We start from the raw sequence: 23938 nt of genomic DNA, 5'->3' as shown, positions 1-23938 counted from the left end.
AGCATTAAGGGTTCAAACTGGGACATCAGCACTTGTCAGATGTTATTTAGAAATTCATGTTTATATATTCTGCTACAATGTCTGGCCTTCAAAGTTTTCAGATCCCATCTAACACTTAACCATCAGGATTGTTTTCTCCCTACACCCAGTTGACTTTCCAATGCCTTTTTAGCCTGCACAGTGACAGTATCTTATATTTACATTACGACACCTTCCAAGTTGGTGACAACCGGGTGGTCTGGCTGAGATATTGTGTTTTCCCTTCCTTAGCCACACTTCCCAATGCTTCCCCTCTCACCTTTTATTCTCTCCACAATCAGAACAGAAAGAAACAAAGAGCAGCACAAACTAAACACACATCACACAGAGGATGTGGTTAAAGGCAGAGCTTTTAACCATAGCTTCTGAAGCAGACCACAGGGTCACAGGCAATGGATTAACTTCTTAGGAAGGCATTACATTCCTTCATTTTTTCATCAGAATAAATACAACACAGGTGACCATAACACAAGTGTTTTCCCTGCAGGATTTAACAGTCTTAGAGGAAGCTCATTTTGTAGCATGAGCTGTGTTCAGAATCTAAAGTTCTCTATAGGGACACAGAAGTGAGGGTGCTGAGTCATGATGCCTTGCTTTGGGTGCCTCTCAGTTCAGAAAACCTGCTATTTCCTTTGGAGAGCTCAACACAGCGAGGAAGCTTTCCTGCATACCACGCTGGGCTACAATAGTTGTCAGAGGCAGCTTAACCTTCCTCACCCACTGCACCCAGAAGTTTCTTCATCACCACCTCATGGGCTTTAACTTTTACAGCACCTCTACTTTGTGTGCGCTCTGCACACTGCCCCTCAACTCAAAGCAGAGGGATGCACAACCAGCAGAGGGTGGATCAATACAAAAAAAGAAATCTCTTTAAGATAAAACAGGTTAGAGAAGAAACAAGAACTAGTCTGAAACAGTATTCTCACTACTAAGTTAGCAGCATCGTATTAATAATCTGATATTTCTGTGACTCCCTTCAGATTCATACAGCATAGACACTAAAGCAGCAGCACAGCAAATAAGAGACAAAATTTGCCTACAGGAGGCATTTCATTTTCTTCTGTTCTCACACAGAGCCACCATTTTGCTACAGCAGACCACTAGCAACAGCTCTGCAGAAATGAAAAATATTTTTCCTACCTTTTCCCCAAGTGAGGGGCTTCCATTTCTTCATTTCCCCCCCCCAAGTGCTCCCAATCTTTTTCCTTAGTAAAGCATCCTATAAGCTGCAAGCCAGCCTAAGCTGAGGGTTTATATAAGAGCAATGAGCCACAGACACTGAAGATAACATTAATGACCTACAGATGTTGCCAGGTCCAGCTTTGATTTAAAAGGGATGAGGTAGGGAGTAGGGAGCTTTTAGGGGCTGAAAAGAAAATGGGGACCCTAGAGCCTAGTGCTACTAGACAAAGGGCTGGGCAATAAGCTAGGATATTTTTATTTTTTTCCTCTCTCAGAGTCTATTCTTTTGCTATCAAGCCTAAATTCATATGGGTTATGCCTGACCTTATACATGGCTTTCCTCTGTAAAGCTGCTCAGGTACAGAATAGCTAGGTTAATTCTGTGGAGCATAAATCTAATGTAGAGCTGAGGGTAAACTGGGTATTTAAATCTAATCTTCAGTTCTTCACTGTGGCTTGAAGAGGTTAAATCTACAAGAGCCTCAGGCTTGATCCTGGCACAGCTGATGGAACAGCTATCTTAGTTGCAGGGGTGAGATAGCTCAAATGCTTCGAAATCCAGGCATGAAATGCAATTTATTAAGGCCAGAACTTTTTCTCTTCTGTTATTTGGTACCAAAGGATAGTTTTAAAGCAGTCTTCTATATAACATGTGCTGATTTTCCCTATGAAACAGGAGACTAAGCTATCTGAGTTACTAAATCACTTGTAGAGGGACAACAGAAATGTCTTTATTTCTGCTTTGTAGTGGCAGAAGAAAGAGCCATATGTTGGCTGACTTTTTTTTTTCTGCATTGATTGCTCACAGTCCTTGTTATAAAGGCTGGCAGTTTTATTATTGCATCTCCTCAAAATAACAATGCTCTACATAAGGGGGGGGGGGGGGGGAGAAGAGAGATTTCTGACTTGAATATTATTTCTATTAAAGTAGTTCCCAGAGGCATTGACAAAATCCAGGACTCTTTTATGCTGGGTGAGGTAGGAATGCAGGATAAGAGATGGCTCTGTTGTAATGTTAATATTTGCTTATGCTATAATGAGACAAGTCATGAGGCTGGGGGTGGAGCTGGGGATCATTTGTGAGGGGCTGAAGTGTAGGTGGACTAAGTGATGTGCCAGAGGTTATATGAGAATTTTAAGGCAGAATGAGGAGATTAACCTGCACCTCTTAAGTGCAAATTTGTGTTACCAAAAGAGTATATATATTTTTTTCCCTTTAAAGGGCTCTATTTGTGCCCAACCACTGCCTTAGCTCTTTAAAACTGGTAGCTGCAAGTAATTCAATAACACAAATGTTCTGACAAAGTCATTTTTAGCTTGTTAATTATTCCCAATCACGCATTCTTTCCCCTTCAAGTGGAGCTAGATGACATCAAAGCTGTTTGAGGGATGGAGGAACACTTGAAGTATTAGCAAGAACAATGGAACAGACTACCCATTTTATTCCTATTCATTTAAAGGGGAAAAGACTGGATTTTGGCCAAGCTTTACCTTATGAACTGATAATAGGAAATGATGTGAAGTCCAGGTCTTACACTTGCTATTCCTTTGCAAGCCTTTTTTTTGGGGTTCCCGAATTGCCAATCTCTGCTCTGTTATGCTAATAGCCTAGAAAGGCATATGTAGGGATGAAAATAATTGTTTGGAAGTGACAGGGATCTGAGACCTGGTGGGCTTCAATAAAGGCGTTACCACACTTGTTGTAGAATCTAGTATAAAATTGGGAATTATGCAATTATAGAAGAAGAAATGGAAAGAAGAATCCCCCTTGCAAATGAAGACTGTGTTGCTTGAAGCTATTATTATAGATAGAACCCAGAAGGTAGAAGAGGAACAGTGGGATAGAGAGGCAGGATCTAGAGCATCCAGCTGGGATGAAGAACCCTGCTGGGAGGATTCATGAGCCTCAGGACTTTGCTGCATTTCACTGCCAGCTGGGGCTCGCTCTTTAGTGGTGGATTTGCCTTTTGGGGTCTGATCTTCTAAAACCTACTAAGAACTCATAGACTACATAAAATGCTGTCTGGATTGGCTGTGCTAGCAAAATTGCTATGTTAGGATTGAAAAGGGTCCTGTCTTCATTTCATCCACATGAGCTTTCTAGTGCTGGCATGAGCTGTGCTGTAATTAAGGAGGAAAACCCTCTAAGAAGGGTTTAGAAACACTCATGTATCACAGAACAGCATGGCCAAGTACGTTAGTGCCTTCCCCTTTACCTTTCTGCTAGCACTAATTTGGTGGAAGAGGGCAAAAACGTACTTCCTGGAGAAGCAGGGATCTCTCTCTTCTTCAGTGTGGCTTTGATGTGGACATATGAAGAACACCTTGGTGAATCATGCAAGGCCTAAATGCAAGTCTAATGAAGTCATCTTACTACTGGAGCTTGGGAAAACAAATTAGTTCTAAGGAGAAGCAGTTGAAGGAAAATTATGGGAAGTGAGATGTGACAGATCATGCTTTTATTTGCACTAAGAAATTTTCCACTCTCACATTGAACCCTTGTGTTTTTCAACGCAGAAGGAGATAACTGCTGTTAGGAAAATGATAATAGTTTTTCTACACTCCACAAACTGGAAAAAAAAAATTACTTTTTGTTTGATTTGATGGGTGATCCACTGTATGCTCCAATAAGGCAGAGCATCAGATCTCATGCTAAATCTTGTTGATAGGCTTCTGAATGCACATCTACAAATAACAAACTCAGTCTGGGCCAGTGGTCAAAAACTGTCCATATAAAGTTCTGGTGTACAGCCTGCTCACCTAGCCTAAGAATTACACAATAGTATGGAGATTACTGTTGAAAGAGACAAGAAGTTAATCTACTATGCAAGGTATGCGAATGCTTTCCAAACTCAGACAATGTCTGTGTTATGTGGGTTCCTAAGGCTAGAACAGTCTCATATCAGAACCTTTCATCTGGCCTGAATCTTGGGGACTTAAGCATCTCTGAGCTGTTCCTATGCTCTGCTTAAATAAGGGTATGCCAGACATTGCCAGCCAGGGTTGGCTGTATGCTAAGAAGCACAAAGCAAGATATTATTGTTAGGTGATAATATAATTCCTAGGTGTAACTTCATAGAGTTAGGCTTCTAAATTTTAGGGGCTGAAACTTAGCTGGAGAGTGGAGCCATTTGTATTATCATTCTAACCAAACAACTCATTTTTTGTGCAATGTTTTTTAATAGGGGAAATCTATAAATAGTTTTTTTTTTTCCTCTTAATGTTATTGACAAGAAACATGCATGGAGAATATTACAAGTACATGCATCAACACCACTGAAATGAAAATAGGACTGTTTGAAGTACAGTCTAAATGACTAAAGGCATTTTGTTTCTTTTCAGATCAAAATGGCAAGAAAATGTCAACAGCAGAACAGTTGAATTTCATAGTTGAGTGGCATCATTTTACACTAATTTCTGAATTTCTGGTTACTGGCTCAGCTGTCACAGTAACGTGATCAAAATGACAGTTCTGCTTCTTTTTCAGTCTCAGGAGCTGCTGTTCAGAATACAAGTTCTTTAGCTGCTGCTTCAATAAAGATGGACTTTTGAAATTAATTTCCTGATTTTTAACATTCTTAAATCTTCTGCCAACAAATAACGCAGTCTCAAAATGATCAAGATATTTGATCAATAACAATAGGGATCTTTTAAACATAACCATTTGGTAACCAGGGGTGAGAGTCTTTGGATATGGAGACTGCTGCAGAATTCCAGCTGCACCCTTTATTAAACAGAACTTTACTTTCCTTGTTCAGCAAAGTTAAAAAATCAGGGTGTTTTGTAACTGGTATTTCATTCCATCCTGCTTGTAGGTTGTCATTGCAATGGAGGTCAAATCCAGGCCAGCCGTAGGACCTAAAATCTCAGTGTAATCACTTCAGGTGGAAAAATGGGTGTAAGGCCTACCTCTATTCTAGAGAACCACCAAACATGAAAGAGGATTTTTTTGGTTTTTTTTTTGAATTTTGCAAAACCCAAAATGCAGCATAAAACCATATACTTTGGAAACAAAACAGAACTAGGAAAATGGTAACGAGCCAACTCAGACCTTTACAGAAATGTCCCCACCAGAGTGGAGAAAATAACACAACTATACAGAAACACAGAGCTTAGAAGTCTGAAGTTTTAGTAGGATACAAACTAGGGAACACGAACTGAAAGCACTGTCAAATTCAGGAAACAGAAATGAATAAAATGGCACAATTCTTGTATTAGCTCTGTTGTAAACCTGGAATTATTCAGTGAAGTCCTGGTGTTAAAGACACTTTATGACTTTCATTTGGATCTCAGGATGATGTACCTCAAAGCTACCTCTTTGCATACCAGAGTAGCACCCTAACGTGAATACAAGCAAGGAGGGCACAGGCTAGAAACACGTCAGTGAGCTAAAGGACAGATGTGGCCTTCCATGTATTTATGGTGTAAACTTTGTTTACTGAGCACTAAAGCTTCACACCCATCTCAGCAAAAGGAGGCAGGAGAAGATGGCTGTGCTGCTAAAGAGCCACTAACTGGATCTGGACAATGCACAAAGAAGGTTTTAGGCATGGACGTGGGATCTTTGGAGGTGGATCTGAGCAAGTGGAGGACAGAGGCAAAGTCCCTGCAGTGCTCTGAATTGACAACATGACTCCCAGCAATGGGGATAAAAGCATCAGGAAATTTCTGGGACAGTGTCTTTCAGTGGTTGGTTCTGGATCCAGCTGTGATTTGTTTCACCAGAACCTGTTTTTGTTGTGGGAAGTCATCTCCTATACATCTGCCTGTATCTGAGGGAAAACAATAACATTGCAATAAACCTGGAAAAGGATTAATCTCTTGTTCCTAGCAGCATTTTCTCATCCAACAATTCTTTTGTCCTTAGAGTCAAAAAAGAATAATATTATCTTGCACCTTCTTCCTTCCCGTGGTGATGGGATTTTGTTCCAGTAGGCACTCTCCTGCAGAGGGCCACCAGAATATAGTTTTTTTTCAAGAAAAAAGTTATTTAAAAAGATCAAAACATCCAGAAGGAATTATCTTGGCTGCCCTTTAAAAATCTTCTTTCTCATCTTCTTCCTTTCTTATTTTTTCTCATTCTCCTCCTGTAAAATGAAGCTTTCTTGGCAGAAGCAGTGGCAGATCTGAAATGTATGAGCTGAGGACAGGATATTGGATCCTCGGTAGGAGAGAGACGGAACCCAGTGCCTGTGTCCGTGTCTCCCTACTATGTTCAGCAGGGAAGTGACCACAGTGGAGCCTGAAATTAAACACACTGTTGTTGCTGTTAGTTTTTATTGTTGTTGTTACAATTATTGTTCCAGGGCAACAGAGCTATACAGGGAAGATGGAACAGAATATGCTGCAGATGGAAGGAAACTTAAAAAATAAAAATAAAAAAGCAAACAAAAAGTATATTTTGCAAATTAATTTAAGAGCTAAGAATGGTCCACTAGGCAGGCTATCAAACCACAGTGAGCTGGAGAGCTTAAAGCAATTTGCTGAGGTATAGTTTACAGCTCCCATGGCCTTCTAAGTTGAGATTTTGCCCAAAAGATAAGAGATACATTCTTAATGTATCTTCAGGTAAATTAAGGACACTCAGAACCAAGAAAATGAGGAAACAGGAAGTAATGCAAGATGGTATGCTGGATTTCAGGCATGGCCCTGGAGTTTATTGTGAATTCAGCATCCAGTCAAGGTTAACCCAGACTAACCAGTCTTCTGTGTCTAAGAAGTTTTAGTCTTGGACTGTATGAGAAAACAAGTTCTCTCCAGCACAGCTGGTCTCTGGCATGATGTTCAGGATGAGATAGAGACTTCAGATATACTCATGGTGGCTCAGCGTAGGAATAGGTGGATGTAATGACTTCCAGATCCGGATATGGAAATGCTGGAAATAGATTGTCCCCACCAAGGAATCTGCCCAGAGGGGTGCTGGAACAGCAAGCTGTTTGTTTAGCTATGTTGCTGTAACACACCAGGAGGTCACTGCCTGTTGGTCGTGAGTGGATACCATGGGATCAAAGCTGCCCCCTCTGTCCTTTATTGCTAAATAGATTGGAAAGGCAGTCTGGCTACCCAGGTGTTTTTATTCTGAAAGATATAAAACATTTTGCCTTCTGCCTTCTGTGCTGGGACAAATTCCATTTTTTCACATTTTCATTGTGATGGATAAAGTGCATCAGGTAAAGACTGAACAGTTAGCATTTCTTCCTAGCTCTATCACTGTCTGGCTAGGCAAACATAGGTCAATTCTTTCACCTCCCTCAACCTCAGTTTTAATGTCTGTACAATGGCAATGCTGATATAAGCTGTTTTTGTAAACAGCTAGGAGATAAGGGCTGATAAGGACTATCTGATAATAATCTTTCAGTTATTATTATGAATTGTTCCTCTGCTTTATTTGCTTTTAAACTATCTTAAGTCTCGTCACTTTTTTTTTCTGTCTTGGTTCAGTGGGGCTCTGTATGAAGGGAAAGTTCTGGGACTAATCCAAACCACACGTCTTCATCCTGCCCTATCAAAGTCAAATTATTTTGTAAAAAGTTTTACATTCATCAAGGCACAGTTGGTTTTAAGCTCACAGAATTAAGGGAAGCAGGGGAGAAAAGGAGGAGTGGGAGTAAAGGTCTTCCTTCTCCACACTGTGACTTCGCAATGCAGTGGGTTGAGGAGTCCCACCCAAGATAGGGTAACCCAGACTGAAGAACCCCATGTCTAGGAGATAGCTTCCAGGAGGCTATCTCCTCTGGGAGATAGGAGATAGCTGCTGGTGATTCTGCTGCAGTGCCTGGGCCCAGAAGAGTATGTTTTCCCATAACCATAGATGTCATACCTCCTGACGTCTATGGTTAACAAAACCATAGACATCATACCTCCTGGCGTCTACGGTTAATGTCTTCCATTTGCTCAAGGACGTGTCTGATTAGGACCAAGCTGAGAAATGCTGGCACTGCCTGGTTCAGGGATGACTTGTGGTGCACCCAGCTCCCTGAGGGATGTCTGGCCTGATGAATCCTGCTGGGATATTGCCTTCACTGCAGGGAGATGAGGGTTTGAGCCCTCTCTGGTGGAAAAGGCAACTTATCCTTGTGCTTCCTCCTGTTCTGTTCTAGTGCAAAATGTCCAGTGCTTAGCCATTAGAGGAATCTCTTCCTGCTTGTTTTTTTGTCCTGCCTCATCCCTGGAATTTTCCAGAAAATATTATTAGGATGAATTTTAGTTAGATTAGCAAACAGTTCTTGCAACACCTGGATTTGTCTTTCCAAACTACTCCTCAACAGCACCATTTAAAAAACAAACAATCAAACAAAACAACAGTTTTGTTCCCTACCACTTACATAATGGACCCACCCTGAACTGCATCCAGCTGAAAGTCTGCCTTTGAAAGATTTGAGGCACATCAGCATTCAGAGATTCTCAAGGTACAGAACTTTGGCAACATCAGTGCATGCTTTCACACTCTAATGTCCTCCCTTGAAAGGTGAAGGCCTGCCAGTTATTGAGTATTATTATACAATTAACCCTGTTGGGAGAAATGTCCACACCATTGTGGATTGTAACTGTAATGCTTGTAACAAATCATCACAATGTAATCAACCCTACCCGTGCTGAAAACCTTTCTGGGGCACTTAAAATGTCATTTGCTATGTGCATTTTTCCCTTTATATGCTTTATTATTAATAATAATACAATAATGATGAAAAGATCCTCGAAGAAGCCTCAGGAAAGGAATTTTATAAACATTACCGTGGAATAAAATAAGCGCATTCCTTTTTATCAGGACATTTTCCATTATAAATGGCCAGCTTTCTCATCACCCTGCCAACAGCTTTGCCTGCCATCTGTTCACTGATGTCATACTATAAAGTTCACTCGCAAAACTGCTTGTTGGGAAGCCCAGGGTTGTGCTAGAGAAGTTTTGTTTAGGAATAAATATGCTGGCATCTCTCACAATTTCTTTCTTTCTTTCCTTTTTTTTTTTTTCCTTTTTTTTTTCTCCTTAAAAAAGAATGACTTTTTTGTTTGTTTCAAAGCTCAGATTGCTGTCTTCACTATGCAAAGATAATGACCAACATTTTCTGAAGTTACTGGAGTTTTTGGCTCGTTCTATTATGAAGAATTAATATGGGACATCTTGAGATAGAGAACACAGGAACCCGTTTTCAAGAAATGCTGTATATTTTTCTTCTGGAAAAGAAACTCAATTGAGGCAGGCTAAGTTGGGCATCTGAAATCCCTACCAGTGCCTCAGAAAACACAGGTCAAACAGAGCTGCTTAGGAAGTGAAGTGGGTAGGGAAAGAGATATTTCCCTCAGGAAAAATGAAATCGTCTTTTGGGGGAAGAAAGAAAGAAAGGAGAAGAAAAATTAATAAAGAAAATAAAGAAAAGAGTGTAATAAAATGTGCAAGCAAGCAAACACCTTTCCCCTCATCTCTCCAGTTTCAGAAAAACAGAGAAATTTCAGGTGTTAAATGAAAGTAGTATGCATCTAATGCTTCCTCTCCCCCAAGAAAAAGAGAATTGTATTTGGAAATGATGATGAGAACGCAATGGAAATGATGTCAGGTTGCTCCTATGGCCAAGCTCAGCCTTGGCTGGACTGCACTTTCCATCCTGCTGTATTGGGTTTACGTGGCAAGGTTTTGGTAGCAGGAGGGCTGCAGGGGTGGCCTCTGTGAGCAGAACCCAGCAGCTGCCCCGTGTCAGATCAGAGCCAGCTCCAGCTGGCTCCAAAAAGGACCTGCCGCTGGCCAGAGCTGACCCAGTAAGTGAAGTTGGTTGTGCCTCTGTGAGAGCATTTTTAAGAAGGGGGAAAAAAAACTACTGCGCAACAGCAGTTGGGAGAGAGGAATGAGAAGGAGCCCTGCAGGCACCAAGGTGAGTGCAGCAGGAGGGCAGGAGGTGCTCCAGGCACACAGCAGCAGTTCCCCTGCGGCCTGGGGAGAGGCCCCTGGTGGAGCAGGCTGTCCCCCTGCAGCCCATGGGTCCCACACGGAGCAGATCTCCACGCTGCAGCCCGCGGAGGAGCCCCCGGTGGAGCAGGTGGATGTGGCCTGGAGGAGGCTGCGGCCCATGGAGAGCCCCCGCAGGAGCAGGCCCTGGGCCGGAGCTGCAGCCCGTGGAGAGGAGCCCCCGCAGGAGCAGGGGGTCTGGGGGGAGCTGCCGCCCACCCGTGGGGGACCCGTGCTGGAGCAGTTTGCTCCTGGGGGATGGACCCCGTGGTACGGAGCCGTGTGGGAGCAGTTCTTGAAGAGCTGCTACCTGTGGGAAGGCCAGGATCAGTTCAGGAAGGACAGCATCCTGTGGGAGGGACCCCACATGGAGCTGGGGCAGAGAGAGAGGATGAAGGAGCAGCAGAGACAAAACATTAGGGACTGACCACAGCCCCCATTCCCCGCTCCCCTGTGCTGCTCTGGGGAAAGAGTTAGAAGTGGGGGGGAAGGTGTTTTTAGTTTGCTTTTAGTTCTCACTGCTCCACTCTGTTTTTAATAGGCAATAAATTACTTTAATCTCCCTATGCTGGTGTTAACTAGTGAGTGACCTCCCTGTCCTTATCTCAACACATGAGCCTTTTTTCACCATATTTTCTCTTCCTGTTCCTCTGAGGAGGGGGAGTGAGTGCAGTGTGGTGGAGCTTAGCTACTCATCAGTGTGAAAACACCACAATGCATCATCACCACTTTCTATGTTTCTCAACTCAGAGAAGTCCACCCTTTTCCTTCACTGCCCTAGTCACAGAAGCACTCAGAAGCACCCAGACCTATGGTTTCCTTGCTGGGGGAGCCATCTTGCTGTTAACATGAAGAGGTGAGACACGAACTCCCTGCCTACATCATGGAGGCTCGGAAGAGGTGTGGAGATAAGCCTGAAAGGGTGCATGTTGACAATCTTAGGGTGCTGTTCTTTGGTGTAGACCCATATAAAACACGTCAGGCATAGCCAGGAGAAGCCCCTTCTGAGCTTTTACCCCACAGGACTCTCTGCCAAGTCATCCACCCACCAAATCTCAGCCTGGGTGCTATGGCCTTGAGTGGGTACCTGTAGCCAGAGCTTCTGTTTTATGACCACACCTGCAGCCTGTTTCTGTACACATTAAACATGAGGTTAGCATAGGAATAAAATAGTTGGGCCCTAGAAGAAAAAGGGCATAAAGACCCTGTTTCATAAGAGAAAACAGGGAACTCTGCTTGCTTTTTCTAGGAAAACAGGGGTCAGGAAAGAATGGCTTAACTTTCCATGACTACGCTGAGGTTGGAGAGAGTAAGATGCCAGAAAGGGGAAAGAGCTATTTAAGTTGAAACAAAAATGCTTCATACCAAAACACATGAAGATAAACGGGGCCAGAAACAAACGAAAACTGGAAAGAAGGAGAGGGTTTTGGACCCCATGAAAAAAAATAAATATGGCCTCCCATAAAGAAGTGTAGGGGTAAAATAATCCAGCTTGCCCTCCAGTGAAACTTTCCCCTATATATGAAAAGGAGAATATGCTTTTTAGCAGGAGACATGCTGGCCCAGGACTGCTGCATCTCAGTCTGTTTGGGCTGAAGGGGATGTAATGTCCCCATACTTTCTGTTCCTCTGCCACAGAAAGCCGAAGTGTTTGGCCCTGACTTCTGAACCATCTCCCTTCTGAATCCAGCATCATTGTCTATCTAAATTGGAACACCACATTTGTAATTAAGTCTCAGGCAAGATCTCTATTCAGTAAGTGGCCCTAAAAAGCCCTTTTTTTTTTTCTTTTTTTTTTGTCCTTGGCCAGATCCCAGATCACTGAAGAAAGAAGCACAGAAACTAAAAATGAGTCAATTTTATAGAAAATGGGAAATGTTCCTGGGTTAAGTGTGCATCTGTGCCTCTTTATATAGCCTAGTCTAAATATAGGTGCTCTGAGGGCTAGCTACAGATAACTGGAGAAAGGAAGGTGAAAAGAAAGAAGTCACTTAATTTCCTCTTGCCCTTCCCCCAGCCTACATAGTGTTTTCAAATGCCTGAGCTGTTCCAATTTAACCTCTTAAAAGCTCGGGATAGTGAAACTGCAAAACTGAGAGGACTGGAGGAAATCCCACCTGCAAGTAGAGTGGCAAGGAGAGGCCTTTCAGTTTTAATCTCCCTGCTTAATCCTGCCATTCCTAAACACTCTCAAAGGCTGGAGTTGGTCATTTGTTTTCTTAAATTACCATAAATTGGGATTTATGGGCCAGGTGATTCTCTTTGAAAAGGGTCCTTGTGTGCTAGGGAGGGGAGGGTGGGACTGACCTGTCAGCAGGGAGCTTTTGGGCTACTCCAAAAGCAATTCTTTGTTGTTCTCTCTTCCCATCAATGTTCCCCCATAGAAAAATAAATAAATAAAAGCCCTAAACCTTCATTTAACAGCTGCTCACAAAGATTCCTTTCTTAACACTTTTTTTTTTTTTAATTGGTCCTTCCGATTCCTTGGCACAGCAAAAGAGGAATGAGAGAACTCTAGAGACAGTGGGATCCTCCTGCGGACACCTTGTTTTCTGTTTTTGTTTGTTTGTTTTAATAAGGACTGGTTTGGGAACAAGTTGGTTTTTTTCTTTTTTTTTTTTCTTTCTTCCCTTCCCCCCCCCCCCCCCCCAAGGAAGATTGTTGTGGATAAGACAAGGATGCCTTTGGACTTGCAGTTTACCCCTCGTTATTGTGAACCTAGTATATTCTCTTTGCTGATGAAAAGGAGCATGTTTTTTGAGTTCCCAGCATCAGTACAGCTTTCCCTGGGCTAAGCAGTCTGAGCTTCTCTACACTGCATACTGTACACTTTTAGTGAGGTATATTCTAACATGTTTTATGCTGTCCTGCCTGGAGCTAAGAAAGGGAAGAAATTGCCTTCTGGGTCTCCAGTGGATTCTACAAGAAGTAGTGGGATTAAATTGCACTGAGAAGAAGTCAGATTAGACATTAGGAAACACTTTTTCAGGGTTGCAATAGTTAAATACTGGAATACATTGCCTCAGGAAGGGGTGGAATCTGTGTTATTAGAGATTTTTAAGAAGACGTTAGAAAAGTACTTGGCAGAAATGCTTTAATAGAGCTGAATCCTGCCTTAGGACAGGGGATTGGACTCAACTGGTGTTCCTCAGCCCCTGCTTACCCTCTCCCAATTCTTCCAAGGATGACTTCACCTTTCTGATCTAGGAGGAACCACAGTTAATCTAGTACAGTGTTTCTACAATAGATTGTATTTCCAGCCTACTGCAAACCAAACTGTGTTACTGTCGTCATTTATCCACCCCCCCCGCCTCCCCGTCTCCCCCTCCATTTCCTTGCTTGCTCCCACATGTGGAAATGAGTGCATATGCTGGCAAATTAAGTTGTTGCAAAGTATCTGGGCTACTGCCTGATGCCTACCAGACCATGGACCACAGACTGAAGAATGTTGGCTGTAGTGACCTCCTGAGGTCCATTCCAGACCTAATTTCTCTGATCCTAGCAGTGCTCATGTGGTTCATCATCATGGCTTTATTGACACACGATAATTTGAGCTTTTGTAATAATTATGCTCCTGAGCCCTGGGAGAGAAGGGACATCTCATTGGTGAGACTGACAGTCTGGAAATGGGGCAAATAACTTAAAATCCCAACCCTTTGATAAACCTTTTCTTGGAATGCTTGCAAGTTCCTTAGGTGTAGATTTATCCTTAGAGGCTGACATGCACTGAATCAGACAACCTGCCTTTCCAGCCTCAGGCTGCATGTGCTATTTCTGCCCAGGGACAAGGGACATGTCTGAGATACTGCATGCCACCTGCAATGAATTGCAGAGGCATTTACTGAAAATGAAAAAAAGACATAGATAAAATTGGTATACTTATCACTTATATTTACGTATGCACATATCTAGCCAGGTTCTTCAAGTTTTTAAAGGTGTGATGTAGCACTTTTGATTAGTAAGAAGATCCAGGTGTACAGATCAGAAGATTATCTACCATTAGCATTTTTTTAGTCTCCCCATAGAGAGACCCATCAAAGATGTCTAAGAAATGTTTGGCCTTTTTTGCCTTCTTAGAACTTCATTCTTGGGAGGTGGCTTTATTTCATCTGAGTTTTTTTGGGAAGAAAATCTGAGGTACACACAAGACATCGACCTGTCTTGTGTTTTGAAACATCTCCCACTTATATAGCTGAGATGGAAAGGAAGCAAAGGGTGAGGGCAAAGTTAGGCAGTGGAAAGGTCCAGCAGGAGCATAAGACTGCCATGTGTTTTACACCTATAGAGAAACGAGTCCACTGTCATACTCTGACTCCAAAGGAACCTGAGAGACTTTGCCATTTGCTCCAGAGCTGGGTCAACAGTTGTCATCATCCAAGAGATATGTTTGATACTGGATATATATCTGGATATTTAAAGAAGTGATATAGCTCATATAGCCCTTCAAGAAAGACTTTTGTATTTATTTATTTATTTTTCCTGCCAAACTCTCCATCATCTACCCTGCAGGAATCTGATGAATCCAAATAAATATTGCACGAATTGTGATTCTCCATCCAAAGCCCTGGGGGCTCTTACTTCTCCTGTGATCCAGTTCACCTGCCCACACCTGCTCTGCTTTTCCTCTGCCCTTGTGTTGCTCCCCTCTGTCATATAGCTCTAATAGTTTCTGGATGCTCCCTGTGAGACAGGAATGATACAGTACAACAGACTTCAATCCAGGAGTCTGGATCATATACTCAAAATCAAGCCAGATCCTCATATACTGGAAATGGGTTAGTTCCTCTGAGTGACAGAGAGCTCTGCTTTTTATACTAAAAAGAGAAATGCTTCTTTTTTCCTGCCCTGGGTTAGGGACACTTAAGATATAGGATTTGCATTGTCTGGGATATGTTTGTGGATGACTGTTCCTTTCTTCACACATCAAATCCCTCAGCTTTAATGCCACAACTCCGGGCTCAGAGATTTGTGCTCTTTCCTTGTGTTCAACACCACTGGGCGCAATTTCCAGTAATCTCTGGAAGAATCACATGCTTGCTGTTCCCTGACCCAAGGTGACAAGAGGTGTAATTCCCTCTGCATGTTTCCAGCAGCTAGAGGCCTTTGAGGTCTTTGCATCCTGGAAAGGGTGTAGAGTGAGGTACGTCATTTCTCTTTTGCCTCTGGGCTGTGCTTTCCCTTTGCTCTGCAAGGGAAACCTTGGATGTTTCCCAAAGATGGGAAAAATCATAAATGGATGAATGTATGCAGGCTGGAGAGTGAACGGTGCCTTAACAGGGAAGTCAGATAACATTCATGAGTGAGCTGACTGAGTGGCTGATATGGCTGATGCAGGCACTGCATCTTCATGTCTGAACTAGATTCAGAATTATCTTTTTTTTTTTTCTTCTTTTTTTTTTTTTTCCCCCTTCTTTTTCTGATGGACCTGGGTTGCTGGGCAGCACAAAGGCTAATGGAATACCCCATCATTTCTGGAGCACAGGAAAGGGATTTGCTGACCTTCATAGAGGAAGGATGATTTTATAGGGCAGGCATTTGGATGGGACTCGTGGGACTCCGAGTTTTGCCACAGATGCAGGCTAGTCACTTAGGCCAAGACTTCCAGAAGCAATTAATGAAAGAGGAAAGAGAGTAACTCAAAATGGCAGTGTCCCCACCCATTTAAAGTGGAAGCTAGCTTGCTTTGGGGACAGACAACAGAAAGAGTTTGCAAAGTAGAAGCCCAAAGGCAACAAGGTATGAAGAGACTTTCTAAATAAAGGAGGAAGCTTGACACCTTTGCTAAGGAACCGTGATGGACTGGGATGACTGAAGGCCTGAAATTACCTCAGTGACCTTTTTAAGACAGAGGTTCCTTTGATGAACCTCCAGCAAGGTTTATTTTTTAATACTTTTTGTCTGATGCTTGTTTTTCCCTAATAGCTAAGCAATGACAAGCTGCCAACCTCCCTTATTAGATACCAGGAAATGCGCATGGTGAAGAAGTCATGACTCACAATATAATCTCTTTCGCAAACTTGAACACTGTTTGTGCAAGTGGCTTTTCTGATGCCCAATACAGCGTTATGCTTACATTTCTTAGCATTGACTAAGTATCTCTTCTGTAATGGGTCATCTATTTGTATCCAGTTTAATGTGTTGTGAGACCTCTGCTTATCAGTTTTAGCTGTTTCATGTCTCTAATAATTGACCAAAGCGGTCACAGTTCAATCATAAGTCTTGTCTCTAGCAAAATAAACTAAAGATTTATGTATATATATGACTGCTTTTAGTCATTGCCTGGGATAAGGTCAGTGCCTAGGAAAGGTCAAACTTGGAGTTCCTGCTCTTTTGTGGTGGAGCCTGAAAGTACAAGCTGTGTACCATCGAAATACAGAGAGGAGTGATTTACAAAGAGAGTCCCTTTTTCATTGCATCTCTCAGCATCACTTGTTGTGATATGAGCAGTCTGAAGATTCCTGCATGGTGAAAAGGTTATCTTCACAGCCCAGTCTCTGGTCTCCTCCCCAAGTGCACAAAGGGAGCAGGCACTCTGAATGTCACCCTTCAATGCCAGGGCAGACACAGGGCTCTTGGCACCTCCTCTGAGCACATCCATACAGGATGTGGCTTTCCAAGGGCAAAAGCACATATAACACCTGCTGCTTTCTCATCTGCAAAATACCTGTCCCTATTTTGGTTTAAGATCTCCTGGTGGGTAGGATACACTCTGCTGGGAAAAGACAGGCATGACACAAACAAGAAACTATCCTTCAAACTTAATTTGCATGACAATGCAGGCCTGAATATCCAGAAAGTTTTCACATGTGACTGCAGCAGGATTTTATTCATTGATTTGTTCTTTCGTTTTGCTTCTTCTTCTTCTTTTTTTTTTTTTTTTCCTTCTCTCTAGAGCACCTTGGCTCATGTGTGTCTGTTTTACACCACTCACATTTATACCAATGACAGATTTACTGGGGAGCAGGGTGTCTTCATTACACACTGCCTTCAGCACTCCTCTGTTGGCCTTGGGCTATTCAAGCTCTTTCATATGAAAAGGAATGAGGGCCTAGGTCATGACATATCTCTGTCACCATCACGAGCTCAGCTGCATTGAGCTCCATATGCTGACCAGCTCTGAATCATGAGAAATACCTCAGGGTCATATCTTTAGACCTACTAGTTTCCAGATCAGAGGCCAGACTAGTGAGTCCTCGAGCCAGTATATCTGATTATAGTTTTTGAGAGTAAGTAACTGATTAAATCCTCCAGAGCATGCCAATGTCTGAATAGAGATATAATGCTAAAGGAGGGAGAGGACAGGGAGGGGAAGGAGCTCTCTGAATCTTTGGTGAAACAAAATATGTTGTAAATAAAGCTACATACCATTAATTAACTTAGCATAATTGCCCTGTAATTACACTGATAATCATTTATCTTGGGCTCAGACCAAAAACCTTAATGGGGAAAATCCATCATATCCAATTTTTGTCCAGATGCTTAATTCCATCACTAAACTAATCCTAACGGTTCTGTCAGCTTCATTATGGTGCCATTAGAGATAGAAAAGTTGAAAGTGCTCGTAGCATCTCTGCCTCCCTCTCACATTTGTCCTAACTGATGGGGAGAAAGAATGGAGGAAAGGTGAAAAATGCAGCTGACCATGTTTCTAACAGGCCTTACCACTAGTTGTGCAAAGCCTGTTTGGCAATAATTTGAAAGGAGATCATAAGTAGGGGATTGATTGATCACTGCTGGCACTGAGTGAAAAAATCTAGAGATTGATGTTAACCCCAGGTGAAGGGCTGGCATGAGGAAAACAAACTGCAAAGGCCTCTAAAGCCTTTGCAAAGATTCAGATCTGGCAGCATGGAAAATAGGAATGGGATTAGGCTTCAGTTAGGCTTCCTGGGAAAATGTCATTTTTCTTGGTACTAACCTTGGTCTGAAGTTCTATGACCGTAGAGCAGCACTTTTGGCATATCTTGATTTGACCACTTTATTAATTACAAGGACATGGTAGAACAGGAAAAGAAATTATCTGTAGGCCACATGAGGAATGGATAATAGGATATTTGACCATCCTTTTACATCCTCAGATAGAAGCTGCTAGTTAATACAATTATCTGCATAAATTTATAGTGTATATAACTGTTACAGTCGCTGAATACTTGAATTGGTTAATTGAACAAATTGTTAACTCAAAATTAATGAAGCTCTTGAATAAAGTACATAAACTCTCATAGTTTAAACTGCCAGTCATAAAGATTGTGTCTTGTTATGAGACTAGATAATTTTGTAAAAGATCCTCTCAATCTTTCCAGATTTTTATCTTACCTTGCAAAAAATTTAGTACTTGTCATCAATGTATAGGTTAGACTCTATTTTGCCATGGTAGTTTTAAAGAAAGAGACATTGCAAAATGAAGTCCTCCATTAAAGGTGGAGCTCTTGTTCCAGAGAGGAATATGAATGTTGGCAGCTTCTGTTTCTTTTAGGACATGCACCCTGTTGCTTATTATTTCCCAGTAAATATTAGTAAAGAGGTCATATACAGTGATGAATGCATTCAGGTCTCTGCAGTTAATTATGGCTCTGAAAATGAACCAGCCTTCAAGGACCTGAAACACATCACTGCTTTCTTGAAAAACAACACCTACTTCAACTTCAAATGCATTCATGCTATGCTCCTAAAATGAATTCTAATCACCTTCTCCCTTGCCTCCTGCTTTTATTTTATTTTAGAAAATCCAAGGTAAGCAAACTACTGTTTTCTCCCAAAGAGGAATGCACTGAGATTCAGTTTGTTCACTTCTAATTCATAGATCCAGCTGTCTGAATGAATGGGCAGCTTCTTTGTATGTTGTAAGAAATAAGGCTTCCTCCACTGGCGAGTGGTCCTGAATACCTTGACTGTATACCAGAACATGACTGTCTTCACCAGACAGCCAGGGCAATGAATGAGAGAGCTGAGTTCATGAAGGCCACGCTGGTAAACACTCAGTGTGAGCTAGAGAAACACTAGTCACTGCTGTCAGCCTCTGCAATCTGTGAACCTAGGGAGGGAAAAGCATCCTCCATGTTGTAGGATGGAAGATTACACTGGAGAGTGATATACAGAGTATGGATTTACTGAGCCAGAAGCTGTCTGAATTTTTCTTCTATTAATTTGTCAACAGAGGTCAGCATTAGCTTCCTCTTCATCCATATTTTCTCCAAGAGGCTTCATGAACCCTTCAGGGTAACAAGACTGAAGAGGCTGGAAGATGTTTGGATGGGCTGTTGTACGTGCCCATACAGAGACCTTGCTGCTCTTCCATCTGTCCAGTCCTGGTGCTGCTGTGGTGGAAGGAGGCAGACAGCTCCACAGGCTGACCAGGTCATTAGCTGCTGCGCTTGAAGAACCCAAGGCATCAAGATGAAATGTTTAATTATGTATAAGGTGTGAATATGCTCACAAGTATATTACTTATAATAGTTGACACCCCCTCTGCTCCATGTTCCAAGAACAGGGCCTTGGTATCACAGCTGAGGCCTGGTCACAGCTAGGCCTTCCTGGTCATCTCTGGACTGCATTTGCTGCTGCCACTCTAATGCTTAATAACCTTTTCCTAGAAATTTGCTGTCCTCTCTAGGAAGCTGATGACCTGATAGGAAACTCTTTCCCTCTCTCTCCTCTGCTCACACATACACACAACACGAAGGTGATCAATGGAGACCTTACTGGGTATTTATTTAACAAGAGAAACAAACCTAAACACAAAGAGGGATGGTTAAAAAAAGAATTTTTAAACAAACTCCAAGAACAGCAGCTGATCCTTCTCTTTTGTAAACAAGGCCTTACTGTAATCTTTTAACTCTCACCACAAGCCAGATTTATCTTTGGACATCCTGCCCAGAAATCGTAGCACTTCTCTGCAGTAGAATAAACACTGAAGGGACCTGGCCACATAGAGACACACACACAGAGGAGGGGAGACAGAGATCAATCCAGTGCAAAAATGTTTCATCACAATGGCAAGTTCTGGGCTAAAGGAAAAAAAAGAAAACAAAACATGAAATCAAGTCTCTGCCTTGATTGCGTGTGGGTGGATAACTCACTTCCTTCACACACTTCTTATCCACCGATCCCGCATGCAGCACACGAGCACTCCAGCTCCCTGCACCTTCCCATCATTTACTCCTTAAATCACTGCAAATATATACAGAAAAAAAAAAAAAAAGCTGTGAGATAAAGCTGGCACATGGAAAGAAATGCATCTTCCGCAGCAGAGTTGTGGCAGTGTGACAAGCTCTTGGACCCTATCCAGAGAGCTGAAGCTGCTGAAGTTCAGGCCTGGAGCTGCTGCGACTGCTGCAGCGACTTCAGGAAGCCAAGGGGACACCTTTGCACACAAAATGTGTGTGTTGCTGTATGGGCATGGCCTTGGGGCCACTCCACTGTGCCCCTCAGCACCCCAATAGCACCAGGAGTCACCCAGAACTTCTTATTTTTAGCTTCAAGAGCAAACTTCTGGCCAAGTACCCAGACAATCAACGCTAGGTGCAGGAGCAGTGACCAATTAAAGTTCCTATGTGTAACAGTAATACTGAGATCTCTATACCTTTAGCAGAAGGAAGCTCACTGCTTTTCAGAAGGTTTATATTAGGTACTGTCATGGTCTTAGTAAAACCTAAAATAATGAACCTTAACACTGATGGTGGGGAATGGAGTTATATGCTGGTAGTTGCACTCAATTGAACATCCAAATTTTTTTCAGATTTTGTCAGATTCTGAATTAATCTCTTATTGCTATCCTATCAGGACAGGTGAGCAGGAGCCTAGAGACAAAAAATATTTGAGCCTCACACCGTGAAACAGTGTGTGTACAATGTGTGCACATTTGTTCTCCTACATATCAGAGGTGTATAGGACTGAATTGATCAGGAATATAGTTGGCAACATGGGAGCAGTTAGGAAAGAGACAAGTGAATCAAATGCAATCGGTCTGGGCATAAGTTCTTGCACTCTCCAGATTGGCCACAGGCCTATTGGAAAGGGGTTCCCAGGGCCAAGCACGCACTGCCAGCATGCCATTAATTACCGATAAAATTCACTTGATGTTACACTTGTGCCTGGTGCCAGCCTCTGGCCAAGAGTGACATCATTTTGTCTGTGATCAACATCAAAGAAAGGAAAGAGAGGCCTAGGAAGCCCACATAAATCTGAATGGAAGCAAACAAAGATGTGTCATCAACTCTGGGGATGGCATGGTGAGGAACAAATTTTTACTGCCACTAATTTTGGGAGGACCTGTGCAGTTTGCCCATGGCTCCGTGTGACTAATGTGGTTGTCCTGCATCCCCGACAGTGGAAAAAGAATAATTATTCTGCACTGTCACATATTTCCTCCCTCTTCAGTGGGTGAGCTAAAAAGCATCACAGATTTCTCCAGTTCCAAGAACTGTATTTTTGTCATTCTTTCATTGGTGATCTGCTGTTTGCATCAGAGCTTCCTGTTTCATGACAGGCCATTGATGGGGGCTTTCTCTGTTTTTCATTTTGTTCCTTACAGATGCAAAACTTGGGGAATCTTCACAAGCAATCTGGAGGAATGAGTCTGCGGTAGGAAGGATGGTGCCTGTGAAATGGTTACTTAAAACAGAGTTCAAAGTCTCAGGATGTTATCCTTGTGTGACCTGGGGAGGACTAAACTCCTACATAGCTGAAGAGCACATGACGTTGACTGTTGTGAGGAAACTTGCAGCTGTGGGATAATGGCCTGAAACTTTTTACTGGGGTAGCTTCTTTTCCATTGGAATTCTTCCTTACTTTTAACTCAAAAGTCTCCCTAATATTCTGTGTATTTAACTCTTTAATTTGGCTTTCTGGTTTCATACAACAAAATGGATATTTTTTAACTTTCCAGATTTCTCCAGTGCCTTCAAAGGATGCATGTTGCCTCAAAGACATTTTTTTCCACTTTAAGTTACATTTTTTTTCCCCAATATATGAATCTATAAACAGGCCATGAAGAAATACATCCCATAAAAATAGCTGGTGGTGGTCAGGGCATGTGTTCTGCTACTCATGCAGAGAAGAGGAGCATCTGGTTTGAAGAGAAGGCTTCAATGGCTCCAGAAGCAATTTATAGTTATGAAGCTGTCAGCTTGCACCTGCCTTGTAAGCAGTAAAGGAGAAGGGGAAAAGAATGTCTCTTATTTTAAACTCAGAGTTATTCAATAGAAATCATTCTGAAAATTTCCTCTGAAAGAGGAAATGGACCCCAAAGTTTCAAACTACAGGAGAAAAGACTTATTAGCATAGCAGGGACTGAGGGCTGGTTTATGCTTCTTGAGCTAAAGAGCTTTTCAGCAATGAAAGGTCTAACTGGTGTCTGCAGCAGGAGTAATGCTTCAGTTGGATCCAAGTTCAGAATCAATTTTGAGTTGAACTTTACAGGTAAGACTGTCAGAAATGCATTTCACATCCAATCAGAAATCCAGAGAGGAATTAAATAGATTATCTTGGATTGATACAAATAATTAAAAACTCAGTTGATATTTAGAATGAAACTACTGCAAGGTCTCGACTTTTGAAATATCAAAATGACTATGTGAGACTCCTACTTTTTGTTATAGCTCAAACAAAATATTATGCATTCTATAACAAGACATATAAATGGCTTAAAAAGTAGTTTTAGCAATATTTAAATGCTTTAACTTGTATAAAAATAATTCAATTAGATGACAAGCTCAATGAAATGTTCCAAGGATGTCCAAATGCAAGTCTAATTTCAGAATGATTTATTCTTGTTGAAAACATATTAAAGCAAATCATGTCTGTTTTGACAAAATGTCATTTCCTAATGAAAAAATACCCATATTCCTGGCTATTCCATATTTTCTGGTTATTGACCTGTTCATTTTTCTTCTAAAATTGCAACTTCCTCTTTAAGGAGATTTCTTTTCCACTCCAGCTCATTAGAGACAAGTAAGTTGCAATTAAATTTCCCTAGTAAAAAGTCAAAGCTACTCTCTTTAATCATGCATCTTACAAGATTTGACTATTGTCAAAGAGATTTCAAGCAAGAGATATTGCCTGTGGAAGAAAATGTAATAATGTGCCAGGAACACAGAGAGAGATTCCCAAAGGAAAAAAAAAAAAAAAAAAAGGTAGTGAAAGAGAGAGCTCGTCTTGTAGAAGCACCGTTTTGCTTTGGCCTGGGAAGTGAAACACCCGACATACCATTTCCTCTGTTAACTAAGAGGGGCAAGGATTAATCAGCCCTTGAAAAAGTAATAATTTAAGCAAGTGGAATGCCAGCAATGCTCACTTTCAGGGGAAAGTTTATAGTGCTTATATCCTGTCTGCTTTACTTTAATAAAATGTAAAATACTTTCAAATAAACTATATTTAATGGACTAGAGATACATATCCCCTGGCATTTTTCCCCCCATGTTCACATCCTGAAGTGTGTAATTCAGTATTTTTCATGTTGTATAATTTCAGTGTTTGCTCTGTCGTACTTGGCTCGTGGGGGCTGGAGTTAGTGTTCATTCACGGCAGTAGCATTGCTCCTCCGGAAAGGAATCGTGGTGAGATTGGGAAGGTCCAAACTGTATCCCACAAGCTTGTTTTGATAGCTTTATCTCTTTGCAAAGTTCATGTTGTTCTTCATCAGAGAGCACTAAAGCTCACAGAACACAGGAAGCCAACACAAAAGCAATATGTTCATTATTGTGTCCTTTGTCAAAGATAGTAACAGAAAATATAATTGGTCCACTGACTGTAAGCGATTCGTAGTCACAGTCCAGC

General features: G+C 41.9%; 3 long non-coding RNA genes across 3 annotated transcripts in view; 2 read left to right on the top strand and 1 right to left on the bottom strand.

Moving 5' to 3' along the window:
• Positions 1-1273, bottom strand: part of LOC308197727 — a 63690-nt gene extending 62417 nt beyond the window's left edge. Inside the window, exon 1 of the long non-coding RNA XR_013953242.1 lies at positions 1180-1273. This is a non-coding gene — a long non-coding RNA (uncharacterized lncRNA). The remainder of the gene's footprint in view (positions 1-1179) is intronic.
• LOC308197729 overlaps positions 1-23657 on the top strand; it is an 88137-nt gene extending 64480 nt beyond the window's left edge. Inside the window, exon 3 of the long non-coding RNA XR_013953244.1 lies at positions 21696-23657. This is a non-coding gene — a long non-coding RNA (uncharacterized lncRNA). The remainder of the gene's footprint in view (positions 1-21695) is intronic.
• Positions 1476-7615, top strand: LOC308197728. The gene is made up of 3 exons (XR_013953243.1): positions 1476-1579; positions 3891-4052; positions 4564-7615. It is a non-coding gene; the product is annotated as an uncharacterized lncRNA (long non-coding RNA).
• Positions 23658-23938: the final 281 nt, after the last annotated feature.

The sequence above is a fragment of the Anser brachyrhynchus genome, assembly GCF_964034855.1.
Source record: "Anser brachyrhynchus genome assembly, chromosome: 7".
NCBI classification, from domain to species: Eukaryota; Metazoa; Chordata; class Aves; order Anseriformes; family Anatidae; genus Anser; species Anser brachyrhynchus.
Note: the sequence above shows the minus strand (reverse complement) of the source record. Positions and strands in the feature narration are given on the sequence as shown.